General features: G+C 39.7%; 1 long non-coding RNA gene across 2 annotated transcripts in view; it reads left to right on the top strand.

Moving 5' to 3' along the window:
* Positions 1–14,615: 14,615 nt before the first annotated feature.
* Positions 14,616–22,915, top strand: part of LOC148215982 (uncharacterized) — a 62,269-nt gene continuing 53,969 nt past the window's right edge. Inside the window, exon 1 of one of the 2 annotated variants that reach the window (XR_015796293.1) lies at positions 14,616–15,395. This is a non-coding gene — a long non-coding RNA (uncharacterized LOC148215982). Of the gene's footprint in view, positions 15,396–15,647; positions 16,829–22,915 lie in introns of those variants that run through there. The other variant, XR_015796294.1, reaches the window with a different exon arrangement.

The following is a 22,915-nucleotide window of genomic DNA, read 5'->3' as shown; positions in this document are numbered from 1 at the left end:
TATGTTTCTATTGCTTTTATATGTTTTATTGTTGTTTGTGACCCACCCAGGTTTATGTTGCATAAGATGGGTGGCTATATAGATCTAAAAAATAAAATAAAATAAACCCAATGACATTTTGAGCCATATTCTTGGAAATATATGGTCCCACATAATGGGCAGCTCTTGAGTAAGGGATTAGACTAAATATGCTCCCCTGGAGAAGGAAACCAGGACCCATTCCAGTATTCTGCCAAGAAAATAGACATTTTCAACCAGGAAAATGTTACTGGAAGATGAACTCCACCCCCTTCTCCAATGAGCTACTGGGAAAGGACTGAATGCTACCCCAAAGGAGAGATGAATGTTGAGGGAGGAGGAAAACAAATAATGGAAACTGGATTTGATGTTGGACTCTATCATAACCATTTCCCAGGACTTTGCACGAAAGGGACTTGCTGTTTTCCAAAGAATAGCAGACTCAGTGGGCCAAATACCTGTCTATCAGAAGTGCAATGAGAAATGTATCTGACGTGACTTTCAGACCAAAAAGGATGACCTAGTCCTTTTGACCCTAATAAATTCATTTTGAACATTACCCATGACCTAACCTGAAAGGAAAGCTATGCTAGAATTTCACTTGGTTCCCCTGGAACCCTTCAGGAATAAATTACAGCTATTTCTTACTTACTTCTGTAAGGCTTTGAAGACCTGGTTCTGCCAACTGGTCTGGGGTGGGGTGGGAATACCTCAAGCATGGGGATGGCTAGCCCCATAGAGGCCTTCTGCCTTCTGCCTCAGATTTTTCATCCTCTTGGTCTCTCCTTTTTAGTCATGTTTTTAATTAAGGTTTTATGCATTTATATATTTTATGTTTTTAAGGTTTGTTGTGAATCGCCCAGAGCTCCCCCATTGGGGGGAGATGGGCGGTTGAAAAATTCAATCAATCAATCAATCAATCAATCAATCAATCAATAAAATTTCTGTCAAACCGGACTGATTCTCGTTGGATGTGTTCATCAGCTCACATGGCAAATCTAGCAAGCTATCCTTAGCCTAGCTGGGACAAGAAATATGTGTGCGAAATTCAAGCAGGTATCTGTGTGTGGCATGGACACAAAAGGATCCCATAGACTGTTTCTTTAAATAGTCTACCCTAAATAGTCTCTTGAGGCAAAAGAAGCAGAAGCAAAAGCAGGTTAATCAAAATACCAGAAGGAGGTGTACGTACAGACCTTTATATAAAGGCAAATTAAGTAGAACTAGTAATTATAACCAGGAACAACCTTTCAGTGTAGTCAATAAGAAAGTCAATTTGCTTACAATAATGAGGTATTCTGCCATGAACAATCTGTTCATACTTTGTTCCCAAGAGGGTCCAGTAGTGAGGAGGGGGAATCACAGGATGGATGGCATTTCCTATTTTCTGCCTCATCAGCTGGAGAGTATATAATGGGGGAAAAAAAAAAAGCTTTGGTGAGAGATTACAAAAGGGGCAGAAACAAATAAATACAGACCCCCCTCCCCATTCCCCATTTTCCCTTTCCCTTTGGAGATGTTCATTCTCACTTGACTTGAATTGGTTTAGAAAATGGCAGTAAAAAGACTGTTGTTGTTTTTTTAAATGAAAGATCAGATCTGGATTGTGGTTTTGGGGATAAGGGTTTTTGGGGGGTATTTCTTGCTCAATACCATGAAGTCATCTTAACGTAATTTAACATAATAACATAATTCTTTCTCCTAACTAGCTTTGAGAAACTGGGACTGCAATTCCAAACCGTTCTATGCAAAATCAGACTCAGACCCACTTTCAGCAGATTCCCCCTTTCATTCCTTCTACAAAGGCAACTTGGTGCAAGAACCAATCTGGTGTAGTGATTAAGATGTTGGACCATGAGCAGGAAGACCCAGATTCAAATTTACCCTCAGCCATAGAAGCTCACTAGTTGACTTTGGACCAGTCAGTCTCTCTCAGCCTATCCTATCTTACATGGGTGGCTGTGATGGGGATAAAATGAAGAACGATCACCACATAAGCCACTTTAAACTTCTGAAAGAAAGCAAGAAATTCTCCTTCAGAGCTATCTCATTCAATTTTCTTTGTCGAGGTAGGTTTCATCAATCTGCTTTGATGAGGTGATTCGATCAAAGCATTATCAGACTGAAGCACCCCTTTAATACCTTGTGGGGCTCTAATAACTTATAGCTCTCTGTCTTGACAAATATGTCGATCTTTCTGAACATTTCGTTGTAATGCAGTGATCCCTCAGAAATATCTTTGACCTATGCTGGGTACAGGAGTTGTTTACTTCAAGAAGACCACATGGCGTCATTATTCTGTTTTTTGGCTTGAAAGTGTATTTCTTTTTAAGAATCACAGGTATTTCCTCATCACCCAAGTCATTTTAAACCAAGCGAACACAAGCAGGGGTGTGTGTATGTGTGTGGGTTCTCTACACTTCTTTCATTTTGTCGTGGAGCTGGAATATGCCAGAGAAGCGAAATGCTAACTGTGGCTATGCTGGACTTTCTGACAACTGTATGCTACATGTATAAAACATGAATGTGTTTATAGCATGTTATCTTGTGATCAGTTTTGGATGTTGGGCTCCTTTGTAGATTTGTATCAGCAGCATCAGCAGCTCCAAGATGCTCTTTGTAACTATGGTATTTCATTGGGGCTCTGGCTATACCCTTTGGGGAAGGGCTGTGACTTTCACTGGATGGGGATAATGAACATTCAGTTACAAAACAGAGCAAGAAAACACAAAACCATGATTAGCAGGAGGTGAGGAATCTGATAAAACAAACTTTTTTGGAACATAGCTATTAGCATATTTGCAAATGGGTCGTTTGGCATGATTTTATTTTAATCCAGCATTTCCTTCAGGTCCACTCATGAGCGGAAAGCTATCTGGACTCCATAAAAGATCAGTCTATTTCTTCATTAGGTTTGTAGCTCTGCGACCTGAAGAAAGGCTCAAAATAAAATTGTCAAACTGTGATCGTCGAATAGGGCACTCTAGAAGGTGTCCACCCATCTCCCAAAGCACAATTAATTCTGTGACTATCATGCCATGTTACTTCCTCTGAAGATCGGTCAGCGGAGAAATAATTGCTTGTAGGTCCAAAGTTTGGAAAACACCACCTTATGCAATAATCTGAGTTTGGCCCTAACTATCCACTACACAATCAAGAGTTAATGGTATAGCTCATAGCCAATGGTCTTAGAAAAAAGAAGAAGAGTAAAGATGAGATAGCGCAATGGGAGTTATCCAATGCTAGGATCTAGAAGAAAAGCATCTAAGGAGCTGCTACTTAGAAGAAAGATTGAGCAGAAAGAATAAAGTGAGGATGATCTGCAGGATGATCTGCAGACTAAGGAGATCTGGCCCTGAGGAGGTAAGTTTCCAACTCAATAATGGGAATGAGTTGATGGGGAAAGCTTGATGACATATTCAGGCTGTATCACTGATTCACAGAAAGCAGCAGTTCTTAACCTGGAAAAAGTGAAGATCCATAACCTGGTTAGAAGTACCAGTGCTTTCAGATGTTCCTGAATGCTCAGCATCCCTTACCTTCAGTTGTACTGCCTGGTATTGCTTTAAGTTGTACTTCAGCAAATCTAAAGTCTGGAGGAAGACCATAGGTTGCCAACCTGGATGAATTAAAAACCAGCACAGGAACTGCACACCTCCTCAGGATGCTGTGGGGTTCTCTGCCCTTCCTGTTGTAGGAGGAGAATGTATGGCTGTGAGAGCTGGACCATAAAGAAGGCTGAGTGCCAAAGAATTGATGCCTTTGAATTGTGGTGCTGGAGAAGACTCTTAAGAGACCCCCGGACTGCTAGGAGGTCAAACCAGTCAATCCTAAAGGAAATCAACCCTGACTGCTCATTGGAAGGATTGATACTGAAGCTCAAGCTCAGATACTTTGGTCACCTAATGCGAAGAGAGGACTCTTTGGAAAAGATTCTGATGCTGGGACAGATTGAAGGCAAAAGGAGAAGGGGATGGCAGAGAATGAGATGGTTAGATAGCATCACTGAAGCAGTGAGCATGAAACTGAGCCAACTCATGGAGGCAGTGAAGGACAGGAAGGCCTGGCATGATATGGTTCATGGGGTCACAAAGAGTCGGACATGACTTAACAGCTGAACAACAACAATACAATGGTAGCCAAAGATCAGAAGGAGTCTGGTAGCTCCTTTTCAGACTAACACATGTTATTAAAAGCATAAGCTTTCATGAGCTACAGTCCACTTCACCACATGGATCAGTTTAGCAACTCCGTGCATTTGATGAAGTGAACTGCTGCTCATGAAACCTATGCATTTTAATAGAATTTGTTACTCTGAGAAGATGCTTACCAGATTCCTTCTGCCCATCCCAAAAGCTGTTGATAACAACACTAGTCTCCTTCTCCTCCTTCTTCTTTCTGGACCTTCTGCTGGCTTGTTAGTATGAAGTTGCTCTTCTAGAGTCAGGTGCCACTTAGCCAGCCTTAGGAAAGATAAAAATGGACCATTTTATAATGCATTTCTAAGGATTGCTGAAATAACCTGGACAATGTGATGTGACACCAAGAAAAATGATCAGAGCTTTGACCGCACTGTAGTGGCCACCACCTTAATTTTTATGACCCTCCCCTGCAGTCACCCCTATAGAAACCTTTGAATTTATTAGTAAAGATCTTGTTTTACAGCCAGAGTTCAACATTTGGCTGGTGCTGCTTTAATTTTAGAATTTTTATCTGAGAGTAAAATGTTATCCTATTCAGAAATACTTCATCAATATTTTATTTATTAATTGATTCATTCAATTTTGTTATAGCCACCCAACTCCGAAGGAATTGCCAAAGTGCAAAAAATGGTTCTGTTTGGCCAGCTTTCAGTGAATAATGCTTCTGGTCATTCTTCAGATAAAAAAGAAAAGCTAGCTGGGCTCAAAGGGATAAACAATGATATTGCCCAGTTGAACCAGCTGAGATTGTTCTCTTATTTAAAAAAAAAAAGAACAACCTTATTTGGCAATTGTCATATTACGCTTTCTGTTCAATCAAAAGGAATATTTGAGGCATGATAGTTTATGCAAAATAAGCTCGCTATTTTGCATTTCTCCAGCAGAAATCATGCAAAGTTATTATTGAAAGAGGAAAAAAAAAAGATCATCCTTCTTTGAGCTACAATAACAGAATGGAGGCTAAAAAAAACATGTTTTTGTGGTTTGTGCTGTTAAATTTGGGGGGGGGGAATCTGCATATCAATACACAGATATGGAGGGTTTTTTTTTTAACAAATGGCTATTTACATATAATACCAGTGTATGTTTACATTTCATATCATATTGGATTTAATTTTATTACTTTCAAGAAGGCAATTGGGTGAAGAATAAACACGGTGGAATCCCATCTCACTGATATGTGGAATCAATATGATAATCACAGTGCCGATATAAACTCATAAGAAAAAGCTTATGACATTCTGCCTGGATCCTTAATTTAGAATTTGCAATGTGTAGGAGAAGCTCTATGCCGTATTGCTTAATTTAGAAGATTACAGTTTGCATCATATTCCTGATGGGTTCTTTCCCCTAATTACTCCGATGTTGATTTCCAACCACCGATGTAAAAAATAATTAAACTACACCAATGCCATTATCACCTGTTCCATCCCCCTCCAAATCCATCAGTCAAACAAGACCCAGCCTTCTGCACTTCATAGATGGTTCTCCTGCAAAGCCTCAGGGATCAGGGCTGTACATGCTTTGGAGGCCTCACGTGAATACAGCACCCTTCTTCTCTTCATGAAAGAGGTCCAACATTTTTAGGCTTCTGCATAAACCTGACGGTATTATTTCCATAGATATAGTGCTGCTGTCAGGGTCACCTTAACTTGAACAGGTGGGATTCCTTAAAGCGACAGCAGCATTTTTTCAGCCGTGCACAGAAGTCTGGAAAATAATCAGGTTCCCTTAATGAAAAGATCATTTTAAAAAGGGACTGTGTCGGGGTCTCTGGCAGCTGTCCAGGGGTGTCTACAATGTCTGGTTAAACAAGTCGAGATGATGGTTGTGATGGTGCAATGACACCATCGTTCAATCACACTGTTGTGCCCACCATCTTGACTTTTTTGACCATACCCTGTGGACACCCAAGCAGCTGCCTAAAACAGAAAGTGAGCCTTTCCAACCGCAAATCTCATATTCTCTTTAGCAAGACTTGTTGGGAAGAAAAGGGCGGGGTTACAAGAATTCCAGTAGCTGGATTATTTATTTTTTTGAGCCGATGTATCTCAATGTACTTTAGGATGGAGACTTTTTGATTCTCCTTCTGAAAGGCTTCCTGTGATCCGTTGAGGAGGCAGGTCATTTCACAGGTAATGGAGAAGCCTGCAGCTGACTCTTTATTGAATAAAATCCTTATCAATCTGGGAACCTGCTTTTGCAGGATGCTTAACAACTTCCAGAAAGGCACTGTGCTACAGGAGATCCAAAGCTCTACAAAGCCCAAATAACTTTCAAAGCACCCATAGCTAAACTGAGCAGGACAGACCCATAAGCATCAGCATTGTTGCTTTGCCCCATCCTTTTGGTACTGGGAGGTACATGGCAGTCAGGGAAGATCGCTAACACAGTCCTGAGACAACAAGGAAGATAGGAGATTGGGAGAAGACTCTCTGAAGACACCTCTCCATGAGATACTGAGCTTCTGATTCAAGTAGGTGATGATTACATTCTCCCACTTTGAAGACCAGTGGTACAAAAGGTGATCTGGTACACTTTGCTAACTAACACCGTTGTGTTTCTGTAGTATTCAGCATCCTATTCAGAAGTGGACAATCTTCTACTATTTTTTTCAAATTATATCTTTGCAGGGATCGTAGGGCCATGGGGCAATGAGATAATGATGCTACCGGAGGATGACAATGGAATCTTTGTAGCTCTTGTCCACCTATTTCTTGCCCTGTTGGTGTTTTTGAGTGTTAATTAGAAGTTAAACCTTCCAGGAGCTGAATGGGACAATTTTATTTGACTTCTCATGTACCAAAATTTATTTGTTTATATTTTAATTTTTCTAGCCCACCCCATTCCAGTGACTCTGTGGCTTAACATACAAAAACAGTAAAAAGAAAAGAAAAGAAACCCCCCAAAATGGCATACCCAGATAACCAACTCTCTTATCTCCCTCACCCACAGTAATAAAAATAGACACATACACACACACCCTCACCCTAACCCTAACCCAAGGCCTGGGGGAAGAGCCATGTTTTAATGCTGTGTCCAAGACCAGTAAAGTGGGGGCCTTGTGAATCCCCAGCAGGATGCTGTTCCAGAGGACAAGTGCTGCAACACAGAAGGTCCACCTGTGCTCGATGACATTGCTTGATTGACAAGAGCAGGAGAGAACCAACTCTGCCAGATCTTCCAGGGTGGTCAGTAACTGTGGAAAGATCTCATGTGCTATATTAGACAGTGAAGATCTTACCGAACAGTAGAAGCACAATCCATCATGTGCTAAGAATGTTGTTAGAACATATTCTACAAGCACACACACATCCGTTCTCATCCACACAAGATACATCTCCAGAAGAAAGAAAAGTAGAAAGCAAAAGAGAATGTTCTTCTCCTCTACTGGCCAAGCAGATGACAGAGAGTTGGAAGATTCAAAAAAGCTCCTTGTGAGAGAATCTCAGCTCTACAACATCACACTCTATAGGTTATACTATATGTAGGTTGTGGTATTTGCACGGCTTCTCCCAACAAGTTTTTACATTGCATTCTTGTACAGTCACTTTCCTGTTTTGATGTGTTAGTTTCTTTCTCAAGGAAATAAAGCCTCATTTATTACTACTAGCCATGTAGTCATGATAGATAAATGTTTCCTTTAGTTTGTTTCAATTTAAAGCTCTAAAGTTGATGATTTAGTCTGTATTCTTCAACTCTCTTATCTCATTCTGTCTTTTGTTCCTCTTTTCTGGTCAACTAGTAATAGTAACATATAATATCAGGGTATTATAGTAACCGAACATAGGGGGTACATGTACCTAAGATACCGCTGTCTCTTAGAACAGTGCTTCTCAACCTTGGTAACTTTCAGAAGTGTGGACTTCAACTCCCAGAGTCCCCCAGTCAGCATGCTGGCTGGGGGATTCTGGGAGTTGAAGTCCACACATCTGAAAGTTGCCAAGGTTGAGAAGCACTGCCTTAAAGATTCTGTCCATCCAATGCTGACAGTGAGAGAGCACTACTAAGGGACCCAACCTACCAGGAGATGTGATGGGAAGGGACCTGACAGCAGGTATTCTCAGTAGCAGCTCCCCTCCTGTGGAGCATCACCCACTGAGGAAGGATGATTTTTCCAGAAGGCCTTTAAGGACTAACTGTGGAGCTACAGATACCTATATAAGTATTTGTGTAGACAGTAAGGAAGACGACCTTGACAGAGATAGGCCAGCTCTGTTACCAAAGTGACGAGAAGAAAAACATGGCTTAAGTCCAAAACAAGCATAAAGCATTTGTAAGTAGCTCAGACAGACACCTCCCTAATTCACAGGAGTCTAAGGAGGAGGAGAAGGTACAGCACAATCGGACTGACAACATTCTTTTATTCTAGTCAATCTCAACAAAAGCAGTGTGGAGTTGATTCTTAGTGTGCTGGGGCTCTCTGTGATATATTTCTTATTTATTTGTAATATACTTGTCTTTGCAGTTTTAATAATTTAATATGGTATGCTATACATTTTTGTTATTTTAGCATCTCCAAATCACAGATAGTCCATTAAGACTGAGACAGTGGATAGAAAGCATCAATAAAACAATAAATTAAATATTCAGAAGCAGTGTTTACCCAACACAGTTAAACAAGTCCCATAAAGACTTATCCCTTGAGGTTCATCCAACCCCTACTTATTGACGTTTTGCAAATCCACAAAGATAGCTTTGCTCTGGTATGTTTTGGACTCAAAAGTGAAAAGAATGGAGCCAAAATGGGCATGGTGGAGGAAGCCAGTAAAGGAAGATAGAGTTTGAAAATGAGTTAAAACTGGTCACAGGTGGTTGAGAAAAACTTTACAGAAAATTGACCTCCAGCATGCCTGTGGATCAGGCAATGCCTTGGAACACTGTTGCTTCTCCATTCTAAGTCCACCTCCTCATAGTCACATGACCCAGAGCGAAGTGCATGCAGCATTCCAGGGCACATATCCACCCAAAGACACCCAAATGCAACCCAAGGGGAAAACAGAAACACATGCATACAGACACAACATGCTAGTTCATTCCACTTAATATATTAAAAAAAAATAAAAGTCCCTTCTCACCCCTATGGGTGGTATGTGTCTTCCTCAATCTTGGGTCTTCTACCAGAGGCCTGGGAGTTTGAGGGTTCTGCACAGTATCTTAGCTGTTCCTAGCACTGCACTTTTCTGGACAGAGAGCTCTGATGTTGCTCCTGGGATCTATTGGAGACACTCTCCCAGCTTAGGAGTCACAGCCCTGAGTGCTTCTACCACCACTGGGACCACATTGGCCTTGACTTTCCACATCCTCCCTAGTTCCTCCTTCAGGCCCTGGTACTTCTCCAGCCTGCCTGCCTGCCTGCCTATCATCTATCTATCTATCTATCTATCTATCTATCTATCTATCTATCTATCTATCTATCTATCATCTATCTATCTCCGTTAGGGCCACTGTTGCTCACGGGGTTGAAAAGAATTCCAAGCATTCCTCTGCAGCTTTTCTCTGACTGGTTTGGTTCTACTGTGGTTCGAATTATATCCCTTTGATAGATTGATTAAGTGCCATCAAGTTGTTTTCAATTCTTAGTGACCACATAGGTAGATTTTCTCCATGATGATCTATCCGTAACCTGTTCTTTCAAGTCTCTCAATGGTGCACTCATCACCATCATAACTGAGTCTATCCATCTTGCTACCGGTCTTCCTTTTCTTCTTTTTCCTTCCACTCTTCCCAGCAGTATAGCCTTTTCCACAGATTTTGGTCTTTGCATAATGTGTCCAAAGCAGAATAATTTGAGCCTGGTTATCTGAGCCTCAAGTAAGAACTTGGGTTGAACTTTACAATGATCCATCTATTTGTTTTCTTGGCTGTCCACGGTACTCTCAGGAGTCTTCTCCAACACCAAAGGTCAAAGGCATCAATACTCTTCCTACCCTGCTTCTTCAAAGTCCAACTTTCACTTCCATAGAGTGTCACAGGGAAGACCATGGCCTGCATGATTCTGATCTTCGTAGGTACAGACATATCATGGCATCTGATGATCTTTTCCAAGGCCTTCATGGCTGCTCTACCAAGTGCTAATTGTTTTTTTTGTTTTGTTTTTAGTTTGATGTGATTTTATGGTTCTGTTGTGGGGTTTGGGGGATGCTTTTGAGATTTTGTTATTCTGTTTTAATAAACCACCTTGAGTCTCTGGGGAACAAGCAGCACATAGCTATTTTAACAAACAAACAATCTATAAATAAGAAATACAAAGAAACATGGAAATATCTCATTTTGTATATCTGCAGTTTTGAGGGTTGCAACCAATCCTTTTCATCATGCTGTAACATTGATGTAACATGAAAAAGGGCCTAGTGGGTCTTTGCTGTACTTTAGGATGGGGTGAAAGATGTTTTCAGCTGCGGTCCTCACTTTTATTGCTATGCTTGTTTATGTTTTCCCCCATCTTTTTTGGCCTTTGAAGACCATAGGAAGGATATTGCTGTTACAGCAATGTAACCGAAGAAGAACAACTGACCTAACTTCTATCTGGGTGAGACGGGTGGTTGTTATTACTGAAAATAAAAAAGTTCACCCAAGGGTTTAACGTGCTTATTGGAGTCTTAATCGGTTAACAAGAAAGATGAAAATTGCATTGCTAAAAATCAGTGGCCTTGCAGCTGGATGTTGGCAGTGTGATTTTGAGGGGAGGTAGAGACTGGACAAACTATCTACAAACAGTAGGAACTGCTCGTTCCTGATTGTGGGAGCATATTTGTTTCATATCCAAATGAAAATAGAAAGGAAAGGAGAGAATTCATTAAGAAGGAAATGAACATACAGACTGCAGTTTAAGGAAATGTCTTTACTTAGGAGGAGAAAATACACACACACTCACACCAAATACTGTATACATCACTTGCAAGCTAGTCGCTTCTAGCTTGTCTCATAAACAAAGATGACAATGACAAAATGACTTTGGCAAATGCTTCTTAATGGTGCAAAGACATCCCATTATACACGTTTCTCCACCGAGCTGTTGTGCATTTTTTCCCCCTTCCTAAAGTGCTCTATAAAAAGTTATAAAAGCCCAAAGCCTCTAAAACTGATAGTTCATTAAAACCTGTGCACCATTTCAGAGGCCTGCCACAAGTAATTTTGTAAGGCAGGATTGATGGGTATCTACTCCAGAATAAAAATAAAAAATCGCTAAACCAGCCTGCTCAGCCATGTGCCAGGAATGCTGTTGACAAGGAGTGATATGAATCTAGTTTTATCTTTCGGTGTTATTGCTCTCGCCATTCAGTGTGTTATTATTAAGATAAAGCAAGTTATCCTGGTGGCACAAACCATTGATTGAAAGCTGGGTAATGATTTCTGGGTGGCTTTGTTTTGTTTTTAATTTACATACTTATTTATTAGAGCCAGAAGTTACACTGGCAAGAAGCAGTGGAAGAAGATCGATTGGTAAATTTGAAATCTGAGTTGTGCATGTTACCTGCAGTGACTGAATATATTTAGATATCTGGGAATGTGTTCTTGTTTTTCATTCTTAAAAACCTTTGTGAGAATCTTTGATCTATCCCTTCGTCCAACCTATCTCCCTGTCTATCTACTATCTATAATTCTATCTTAACCTTCCCCATTCTGGTACTGACCAGATGTGGTGGACTTCAACTCCCATAATTTCCAGGAACACTATCCTTTGGACTTCCTGACTGTTGGAGATGTGAACCCCATGGCATCATATGAACCACTGACCACAAGGGACAATTCCACTGACTGGGAATTATGGTATCTAAGCATAACACATCAGAACGGGCACTTGGCTGTGAAAGCTGATCTGTCTAAGTAAACATAAGAGGAGACAGCCTGTTGGACTGGATGAGTAGACTATAAAGTCCCACAGTCTCCAATCAGATAGTTCTGGTCCTAGAGGTTGAAGTATTTTGTGTGTGCATATTGAGGGCTCCTGAGAAGAGGACATAGTTCATTGTTCCTGAACAATGATTAGTGAAGCATATTTTTTTAAACTATACCTGAAAGGAGATTCATTTATTTACAGGAAATACTTTGTGGGGATAGGCAAACTTTAGCACTAGCTAAAGGTAGCTACATCCTACCAGGAGAGTCCAAAAGCATGTGCTGTGGGCCTGTGTGCCTGAGAAGAAAGGCAGAAGGCATTGACTCCAGAGCTGGAGGAGACGCTAAGTAATTCCTTAACTACAGGTAGTCCTTGGTTAATGACTGTAATTGGGACTGGAAACTCCATCACAAAGCAACACGGTCATAAAGTGTGACATCACGTGACCGCACCAACTTATGATGGCAATTCCTGTGCAGTCATTAATCATGTCTTATGCAGTCGTTAAGCATGATGTCACATGATTGCCATTTGTGACCTCCTGCTGGCTTCCCCATTGACTTTGCTTGTTGGAAGCCAGCAGTGAAGGTTGCAAATAGTGATCACATGACTGTGGGATACTGAAACCATCATAATTGTGAGTCAGTTGTCAAGTGCCTGAACCATGATCACGTGTCTGTGGCAATGCTGCATTGGTCACAACTTCAAGGATCTGTCATAAGTCTCCTCATTCAGTGCTGTCATAACTTTGAACAGTCAGTGAATACATCCCACTTGCCCCTTGTGGTCACTGGCTCATGCAGTACCATCAGATTCATATCTCTAGCAGCCAGAAGTTCAAATTCAGGTCAAAAGAGCAATAACCCTTTCTACCATTTGTTCCAAATTCAGAGAAATACTGATTCTGATGCCTATCGTGATCCACTGGTATCTTTTATTGCTGGACAGACCTTCGCTTTGTCCATGACCCAGATGAAACCACTCGCTTGAAGCTGCTTCATGAAGCAACACAGCCCTCTTGTTTCTCAAAGTGAAGTCCAGTTTCCACATTTTGATGGTTCATAGGCCTCCAAGGCCTCCTTCAGAGACTTTTGGGTATTTGCAATGGTTGGAAGAAGTTTTTGTAAATGTGCTGCCTCTTTCAATATGAATAGCAGCTATTCTGGACTGATCAGTGGGCACCAGGGGGTTATGCTGGTTAACCATCACTAGTGTTTTAAGAACACCATGATAACTCATTGATCAAGGGGGTGATAATTAATTAATTAATTAATTAAACCAATTTATATAGCTGCCCATCTCACCACAGGCGAACCTGGGCAGCATACAACAAAGTTAAAAACAGTCAATAAATACATTAAAAATATAAAAAGCAAAATAAAACAGAGAATAAAAGGATGTTAAAAATAAGGGAGCCCCCTCACTCATTCCCCTGGCCCCTGGGGTCCTCAGGGCTGCTGGCATAACCAAGTCTTAAGGAACCTCTAGAAGCTCAACGATGAGGGGGCCAACCTCACTTCAGGGGGGAGAAGATTCCACATGAGTATTCATGAAAGAAGTTGTCAAACTCTTTTGATCTGAAAAAAAGCTGTAGACATATCTGCTTATAATCATAACAAGCTTATTCAGCTTCATTAATAAGATAATGAATCTCAGGAGTTATCTTGTAGGGTTTCTGTGTGTGTGTGTGTTTGGTGTGTTAGCATCACTGCTGACTCTGGCAACTGCCTGGACAGTCCCTGCAGTTTTCTTGGCAAGGTTTTTCAGGAGTGGTTTGCCATTGCCTCTTTCCCAGGGCTGAGAGAGAGTGACTGGCCCAAGGTCACCCAGCTGGCTTTCTGCCTAAGGTGACTAGTACTCATGGTTTCTAGCCTGATGCCATAAAAACACCACACCAAACTGTCCCTCTCTAGATAATTAGCATGCCACAAAAATCTTTTCTCCCTTGATATTCTAGGCTTCCCTAAACTCTTTGAGGCGTTCTAGTGTTGCAAAGATGGGATTTGTTGTTGTGCAATGACAGTTGGCCATTGACCATGGAGTTTCAAGTTTCATTTTTTTCTTTAGGTACACTGGACAACTGACTCATGATATCAGTATGATGGGTAAGCAGAAAGGTCAACCTTGTTTATAAATTGCCATTCTGATCCAGATTGGGAGATCATTTCCCATTTCATTGCTCTGTTTGGGTCTTCTTCTAGAAGGCACTTTGTGGCACCTAATTTAAAATGAAAATGTATGTGGAACCCCAGCATGTCTGCTATGGATTTCAGGAAGCAGTCTGATCGGTTGCTGAAAGGGTGTTAATATTAATATTATACCTTTGTGAATTATGGTTCCACTGTAATCCTACATGCACATAGGTGGGAGAAATTCTGATTCCAATCGTTAGTTCTATGTATACATACTTGTGAGAGAGTTGTTTCGGTCTCAACGTGTGTCAAATTATGTTGCAGTGAAAGAATTTGCCTGATTTTACAAAACAAAACAAGACAAAAATCAACTTTTAATGAGTGCTATCAGGAGGACTGAAATTGTCAACAGACACCAGCATTGGATTTGATTTTTCTTGCACCAACTCTAAAGTGATTTTTGAAACAAGAGACAGAGAAATGTTAATATATACAACAGAAAGGGCTTTAAATAAATATCTGTCATACACTGTTAGACCAGTATCTCCCTTGTGTTAATTATGAAGCAATCAGAAGGTGACACCAAGAAGAATATTTATCGCAGGTTGAAAAGTCAATTATTTGGACTGTATCACTGAAAGCCACATGGTGTTACAATTTTAAATCCATCATCTTTGACCAAGACTTGAAGAATTTATGAATAATGACATCTCCCTTTTCCTACCTTCCATGGTTCTACATATTTTAACTGGGACCAACCCAGAAGGAATATGCTAGGATATGGGCTGGTAATTTGTTAATAAAGCATGCTATACTATCCCCAATACCCTGAGTGGGATTCATGAGACCATAGCAAAACATAGACGAGAGGAAAGATGGAAAAAGTAGCTATTTCCCTGCCTGACAATTAGGAAGGATTAAGAAAAAAGTCTTGAAGATGCCATCCTTGCTAGATTTCCTTGCATCAGTGTATTCTTAATATATGTTTCCCCATTATGAAATTCTCTCCCTGTTCAGTTATGGTCAGCACTCAACTTTGCGAGCACCTGTCTGATCTTGGCGGGTTTGGGCAACTAAGCAGAGTCAGCCGTGGTTAGTACTTGGATGGGAAACTGCCTGGGAAGCTGAAAAAAACCTTGAAGCAGAGGAGGTCACAAGCTCCAACCCAGAATGATGAAGTCAGCATGGGGATGTAGCAGTGTAAGATTTGCCTCTTACGTGCATGATTGACACCATACTACGTGTGCTAAAGGGATGGACCTTGCTTCATGATGTCACAATGCTTGCAGCGTCATGTACCCCTCCCTTACCTGTCCCCCCCTCCCACCAAGGCACTCCACCAGGAGCTCAAACGGATTTAAGGCCTTCTTTACATTGTACTGTCACCATTAACGGCACTGTCGTGGTCACTGTTAAGGTTTATCAAGTCACCCCTGACTCCTGCAGTTTTCTTGGCAACTTTTTTGGAAGTGGTTTGCAAACACCTTCTCAGAGCTGAGAGAGAGTGACTGGACCAAACTCACCCAGCTGGCATCATACTTAAGTCAGGATTAGAATTCATTGTTTCCTGGCTTCCAGTCCAGCACCGTTAACCCCAAATGGCTCTCAGTGATGCTGTGGCTTGTTTTAAACTTGTACAATCTTGTGCCATTTCACTGGGTAGCATTATTATAATAAAAGGGATCCTAAGGTGGGGGGACAGGTGCCCAACATTTCACAAATAAACACGTTTTTTTAAAACCTTGGAAGAAAAGCTGCCGCATGCCACCGGTTTTTAGCAGAAAAACTTCAACATCAAATTTTGATGGCCATTAAAGGACTGAACAATTTGCTCTATAATATATGCACAGACATGACTATCTGGCTTGGGTTAGCTATCAAATAGTCCACACAGAGATCTAAAGACAGGATACTTCGAAGAACAGTTGAACTATGGTTGGAATTATTTGTATTTCATACAGGAATAAATCAGGACATCGAATGACTGGTATGCTTGGGAGTAATAGCTCAGAGATATCTTGGAAAGGCTTTTAAGCCTGAACTGACCTGGAGACCTGCCTTAGCCTGATGGTTAAATTATTCCAGTCCCTCTCAAATGCAGATGTTTCAAGCTAATTGGAGCATTAACTTTTAGTAGAGGTGTATCGATACTACTTAGATGGAGTTTGGAAACCAAGTCTGGGAATCTCTGGCAAAGGTCCTGTTCAATCAGGGTCGCTTTGGGGATAATCCAGTCCAACTCCATGCCAAGATGCAAAGGGAGATTCGGAAAACAAGGATGATGCCATTAATTGACATCAACCAACAAAATCAAACCTTTTACATAACGTAATATATATACTGGTGCCCAGGGCGGAAGCAAAGATGATTTGCTAGGATAGAAAGACATGAAGAGGAATAATGAATCGCTGTAAACTAAACACACTAAATTTCTTTCCTTTTTTCTTATCTGTTGTTTGTCATTTTCTTTTGCTAACTAGTTCTTACGCCTTTCCTGAAATTTGCCCCATGTTGCTTACTCTAAAAGCGAACGGCATGATGGATGTATATGTGGGGGAAAAGATAGGGAATCGTTTCTTCTCAAGCAGAACTTTACAAGTGGATAAAACAGACTGAATTCCACCCAAATTCAGGTGGGGCGTTTTGAATTACAGTCCTTTAGCATTTGGGGAGTGGACGATACTTAAAAATGTAATTTGGTTGATTTGGGATTGAGGGCGATGAATGTGCAGCATTAGGAGCCCGTAGTGGGGTTAGTGAAGCTTTTGGAATTAGCAGGAATGACAAAAGTGACAGCAATTATAAAAGAAAAACATTGATAAAACTTAAGAAAGACTGGAAGCCATTCATTGACTTTTTGCATGACACTGAACATAGTCCAATTATGACACATAGTTTCGATGATTAGTTACCAATACAGATTATTGGGAAAAGTAGAAGCTATAATATAAAGTTAAATAAGGTGGTATGAAAGGTTTTTTTAGATATCCTTTGCAAAAGAAGTCAGAAGTCACTTCATCAAATGTCCATTTATGTTTGTATCTTTTCTGCTGATGTTTTCTTCTTTTCTTCTATTTTCTATTCTGCATTTCTACCACTCTTTTCCTTTTGCAATTCTTCTGTCTCTCATACTTTCGCTGTAATACTTTTTTTCTTTTGTCTTTTAATTTGTATATTACAAAAAAAAAAATAATAATTGAACAACAAGGAGCCCAGTAGTGGGGAAACCGTCCAGCAGATTTCAGACAAATAGCTTAAATAACAAAAGCAAGGACTGATCATTATGAATAAGGCTGACCCTCTCAAAAGACAAGAAGCTGATTGTTTTGGACTGAGGCTGAAGCATAAAAATTGTTGGTCTCTTCCATAAAATACATCAGCTGCTAGACCAAGTCGCTCAGAGAACAAAGCTTGCAAATATAATTTTGCAACAAGAAAGCAAAGAGACATGGTGGAATAAAACAGGCACATCCATGGGGGACATCAACAAAGTCAAGATGGTGCCATAAGTGATTACCCAGTTCGGAGACTGATGCAAGCATGAGAAAGAAACGCAAATTAATCCTGCTTTAATTTTGTTTAGTATGATGGGAAACAGAACAGACTTTCGATGTTCTGTTATGATACCCTGCAAGTAGCATTCCTGGAATCCCTGTGGTGTCTTTTTCTTGACCTGGCCTACCGTGAAGGGTTGACATCAATCTTGAAAGCCTCTCCAAGTTTCTCTTTTATACTGAAGATATATGTATCTTATACATCTTATGCTAAATAAATTCAAGGTGGGGTTATTTTGAGTTTCTCACCCTTGCTTCAAGCTTCAGATAGTATGATCACTTTGTTAACAATTCTTTCATATCTTCCTCAAGGTCATTTCTAAATTCTTTTACCTCTCCTTCCTCATTTAATTAATTAATAATAATAATACTCCATTCACTCTTCCTTCTTTCCAAACTATTTATTTAGTTTGCAAGTCCATTCTCATTCATTTTCTCTGTGCAGCCTTTCTCAACTTTTTTACCCTGAAGGAACCCTTGAAGGTCTCAGGGAACCGTCGGATAAAAAATGGTTATATATACAGCTCAGGGTATATTCGTGTGATCAGTAAGCTGAGTTGCAGCGTGTAAAAATTCCCATGGCTGTGAGTGCTAGTATGGTGCAGTGTGAAAATTTCAATAAATACATATTTTTTTCCAATCATGCTGTCTTGCAGAACCCTAGGTTGAGGGCTATGCCAGATGGCCTGGGGGCCTGATGGGGGCTCACATTGTTGGAATTGGCTGGTGGGATGATCAGTACTGCTGCCCCCATCTTCTTGAATTGCATAGAGTCTTTTTATATAGAATTGTTATCAGCTAATTTTAATATGGATATTTATATTTTTATTGTTTTTATTGTTTCAGATTTTAACTGTAAGCCTCCCGGAGTCACCGTCTGGGGGAGATGGGCGGCATATAAATTTAATAAATAGATAAATAAATACAATCTATACAGACAGATTACTGCCTCCTAGGTAGATGAATCAATTCGCTTGGCTTTCTTCCACAAAGTTTTTCAAATGTTTTTTTCATGAATAAATGTGTATACTTTAATAAGTTCTTAACTAAAAATGCACCAAACAGCATTTTCACCCCCACTGATATCCATGTTCCTTTTACAAAGTTCTCTTGGTGTTCCCCCAAGTTGTAAAGTGAGATGGATGTAAATGGTGTTACAGTTGGGGACTTCCCTTCTCTAGGGTTTTTGCTTAGCCCTCTTGTTCTTTTAATAGAAATTTTATCAACCATTACAATTAAAAAGATAAAAACAAATACAAACTAAAAAAAAAAAGAATAGAAAGAAAGAATAGAAAGTGCAGAAAAGAAAAAAAAATAGAAAGAAAAATAGAAAAGAAAAAATAAGAATATAGTAAAAAAAGAGAAGAAATACATAAAGAAATGACTTCTCTCTTCATCACAACAAGTATAAACAATTTTAGTAACTTATCACCTTCCCTTAAAATACAACAAATGATCTCTTCTTCCCATATCCCGTCTTTTATCTATAAACAAATCCTTAAAGCCTCATCATTCAAGTCCTGATCAGCAAAAGTCCATTAAGGGTTACCAGAGATAACAAAATATCTATTTTAACCTTGATCAAATAAACCAACTTGATATTCATTCCTTTTCCTTTTAACAATTTTGATCTTTAATCCCTTCACATAATATCCTAGAATTTGATTTATTTTCATTTTTATTCTGTCCCTTCTCACAAAATTCTTCAAAGCTTTAGTAAGTCTCTTTTGTAAATCTAGTATAGGAAAGTTATCCAGGTCACTCTTTTGGTTTGTTATTTGTGTATCCCTTTTAATTATTAAGACATCAGCCAGTTTCATGTGTATATGCTTAGCCCTCTTGTTGATGTTTTTTCAACATCAGAAAAACCAATATTGATTACACGATTTAATATCCCTAGTGTACATTTTGCTGTTGTGTTTCTTGGAATCGCTTTGAATGCTGTTGTGTTTCTTGGAATCATTTTGAATGCTGTTGCTAATAATTGGTTTTAATTCCATTTGTGCTGCTGTTACAACATTTGCTTGCATTTTCCTCTTGCTTTAATGGCCTTTATGTGTGTCTTGTGTCCTGAAAATTGCCAAAACCAGAATGTACATTTTGACACTTGCCAAAACAGAACAAGAAGAAGGTAAAATGTTTTCAGAGCCTTGAATTATATCTGCTGTCAATAATGTCCAAAGGGATCCAGTGTGTATTTACTTGAACAAATACCCCACCGTGATACTGCAATGTAAGATTTATCCTTGTTTTTTTAACAAAGAGAATTACAGCTAGTCTGTGCTCTCTAGTGATAAACAGAAGCTGTGGTGCACGACACACAGGAACAAGGGGTGCAATGGATATTAGGAGAAAAATATATTTTGCTTGATTTCTTCTCAGATCCCCTTCTCATCGTGAAAATTAGATGATCAGGCCTAAAAGGGCAACTTTTTGTTTTCTTTTATCAAGATCACAAGGAACCTTTTAATGCGGTAACACTTTTTAAAAATCAGGTCTCTCTTAGATCAAACTCAATTATTCCTGGGGACCATCCATGTGGTTTTCTTGCCAACAAGACAAAGTAGATTGCCATTACTTGGTTCCAAGATTTTTTTTTAAATTTACCAGGCTACTGTTGGTAGTCTCCCATCTAAATACTAAACAGGTCCTACTCTGTTTCATATTTTTTGAGATCAGCTACCACATTTGTGAGAGGGAGGGAGAGCGATTGCCTTTCTAGACTTGCTCCGGACTCTGTTTCTGCTATGATGTCTTCCTTGGAAAGAAATTTTGATGGTTGACATTTTTAAAATGTCTCCATTGCTTCCTTACTGTGAGAATGAATGTTAAAATTAACACCTATACATTGGGGCCATGTATAGAACAGGCTGCATTCATGCATCACCCCCTAGACTCCGGCTACTCCTGCTGCAGTTGTTATTTTATCACATCATTGTTCCCAACAACTTCAAGAGGGACACCAGATATTAGCTAAATCTCATTGTTAAAAGCTGAGAGAGTAAGGGTATGTCCCCTTTAGGCCCCAATGTCCAGTCCAGCCTATTTTTCTATGGAGTAAAAAATCAAAGAAAGGTCTGCAGAAAGATTTATCCGATCAAATGGAAATGGCGTAACATTGCATTTTTTTAAATGTACAAGATGGTTGAGAAATCTTTTTGGATCTCTATGCTGTTCTTTGGCTGTAATAAGGTTTTGATTTGATTTGATTTGATTTGATTTTGGACCTTTAAAAAGCCTTGCATGCTTACAAAAGGGCTAGACTTCTCTGACAAAAGTCTGACAACATTGAACATCACTCAGAAAGTAGCAATGGGCAAAACAGAATATCTCTGAAACGTTCCAGGGATGGGTTGAATTGAGCATTCTTGGAATGGTTTCTGCAATTCCAGACGGATATAATATCATATGTACTGTTCCAGGTGATTCACTCTAGAAAGAACTCATGGAATGTTTAGATCGGTCTATTCTGTGGCCAGATTGTCCCGTTTTCTACTTCCCTACCAGATCTCATTATTGATCTTATTAATTTACTTTTCAGACAATTCTCTATCCAACTAGGACCCATATTTCAAATGTTTTCTTACCTTCTCAGATGGTCTAGAACTGGACAATGGTATATTACTTGAAAGGATTTGAGAACAGGGTTATAATATACTGTCCAGGGCTGTTTGCAACTTAGCCCACTTAGGAAATCACAAAAGGACGTAATCAGTATTGAATGAAATGGCATCATCCTTAAGGATTTTCGCACAGCGTCTTGGGATTGTCTTCCAAATAAGCATGCAGATAGTTGCCCTAGTTTTGTTCTGCTCTGTTTTTAAACTTGGCAAGTAGGAACATACAAAACACAATCTTTGTTCAACTCTGTTCTAGAACATGGGGATTTTTTTCCTTCATCTGAAATTATCAAAGTTATAATAAAGGACGATTGGTCCGATTAGTTATGTGAATTAGCTGTTGTCACAATTAAAAGAAAGATTTCCTACTTTGAAATTCTAGACTACAGACACCATACTAATAATGCCAGACTGCTGTAAACTGGCACTTAAAAAAAATATTGCCAACATTATTCATATCATTCCTTTCAGGGTAGGGTTTTTTTTTTCCCCCTTTTCCTTCTTTTTGGGGGAGAGGGAGTAAGAATTATTTTTGATTCTTTTTTAAGCCTATAAATTTGTTCTCTATTATGTTGAAGGAACAAATGTCTTTTGAAAGAACTTTGTGGTTTTGCCCTGACAGATCTACGGGTGACAATTAATTGTACTATATGTATGTATGTATGTATTATTAATTTTGTATGCCACCCATCTCCCCCAACGGGTGACTCTATAAAATGGAGTGCAGCTTGCTAAGGATGCTGTATCTTAAAATGTCTCTCTTATTTTCTCTGTGCCATTTGTAATGTCCAATGCTTTTTAGCTAATACAATAAATCAAACTATTGGGCGTAACAATGACAGAAATTACCTCTTCAGTAAGATTATTGTATCATCTTGCACATTTCACTCTCTCTCCCTTTCCATTTTTCAAAATTTCCCTCTCTCCTGTGACTCATGTGATTCCCAACATTGCAGCCAACAAATCTCCACATTTGGGGAATTATTGTCAACCTATGCTGGCTTCAGAATGTCACTGAATTTGAGGCCAACCCAGAAAGCATTCGCAGATGCGTGCGCACGCACACATGCACACACACAATAGATACGTGTATGACAGCAAAGTCGCAGCTGCCTTTCAATCAGTTCCCCGAAACAACCTGTACTTGCAGAATTGCTTGAATTCCGCCAAATTTTTTTGCTGAGCACAGGTAATCCTCACTTACCGATGGCCTTGTTCAGCAAACACTCAAAGTTGCGATGATGTAAAAAAAACCCAGCTTTGCGACCAATCCTCGCATTTACAACTGTTGCAGCATCCTGGGGTCATGTGATTGCCATTCAGGTGCTTCACAACCAGCTTGCGACAAGCAGAATTAACGAAGGCAGAAGTAGAATTGCAAGTCATGGTCATGTGATGTTTTGCTTAATGACCACAATGGCTCATTTAATGACCGAATGGGAAGTGATGTCTTTATTCTGCTGTGTACATGTGATTTTTCGCTTAGCAACCATGGCACTGATCCCAATTGTGGTCACTAAGCAAGGACTACCCGTACACTCTGGAT

Source organism: Python bivittatus, unplaced genomic scaffold (genome assembly GCF_059951505.1).
Source record: "Python bivittatus isolate LINGU-HERP-01145 unplaced genomic scaffold, Pbiv_v1 ctg000330_np1212, whole genome shotgun sequence".
In the NCBI taxonomy this organism is placed as follows: domain Eukaryota; kingdom Metazoa; phylum Chordata; class Lepidosauria; order Squamata; family Pythonidae; genus Python; species Python bivittatus.
This window is presented reverse-complemented; position numbering and strand designations above follow the sequence as displayed.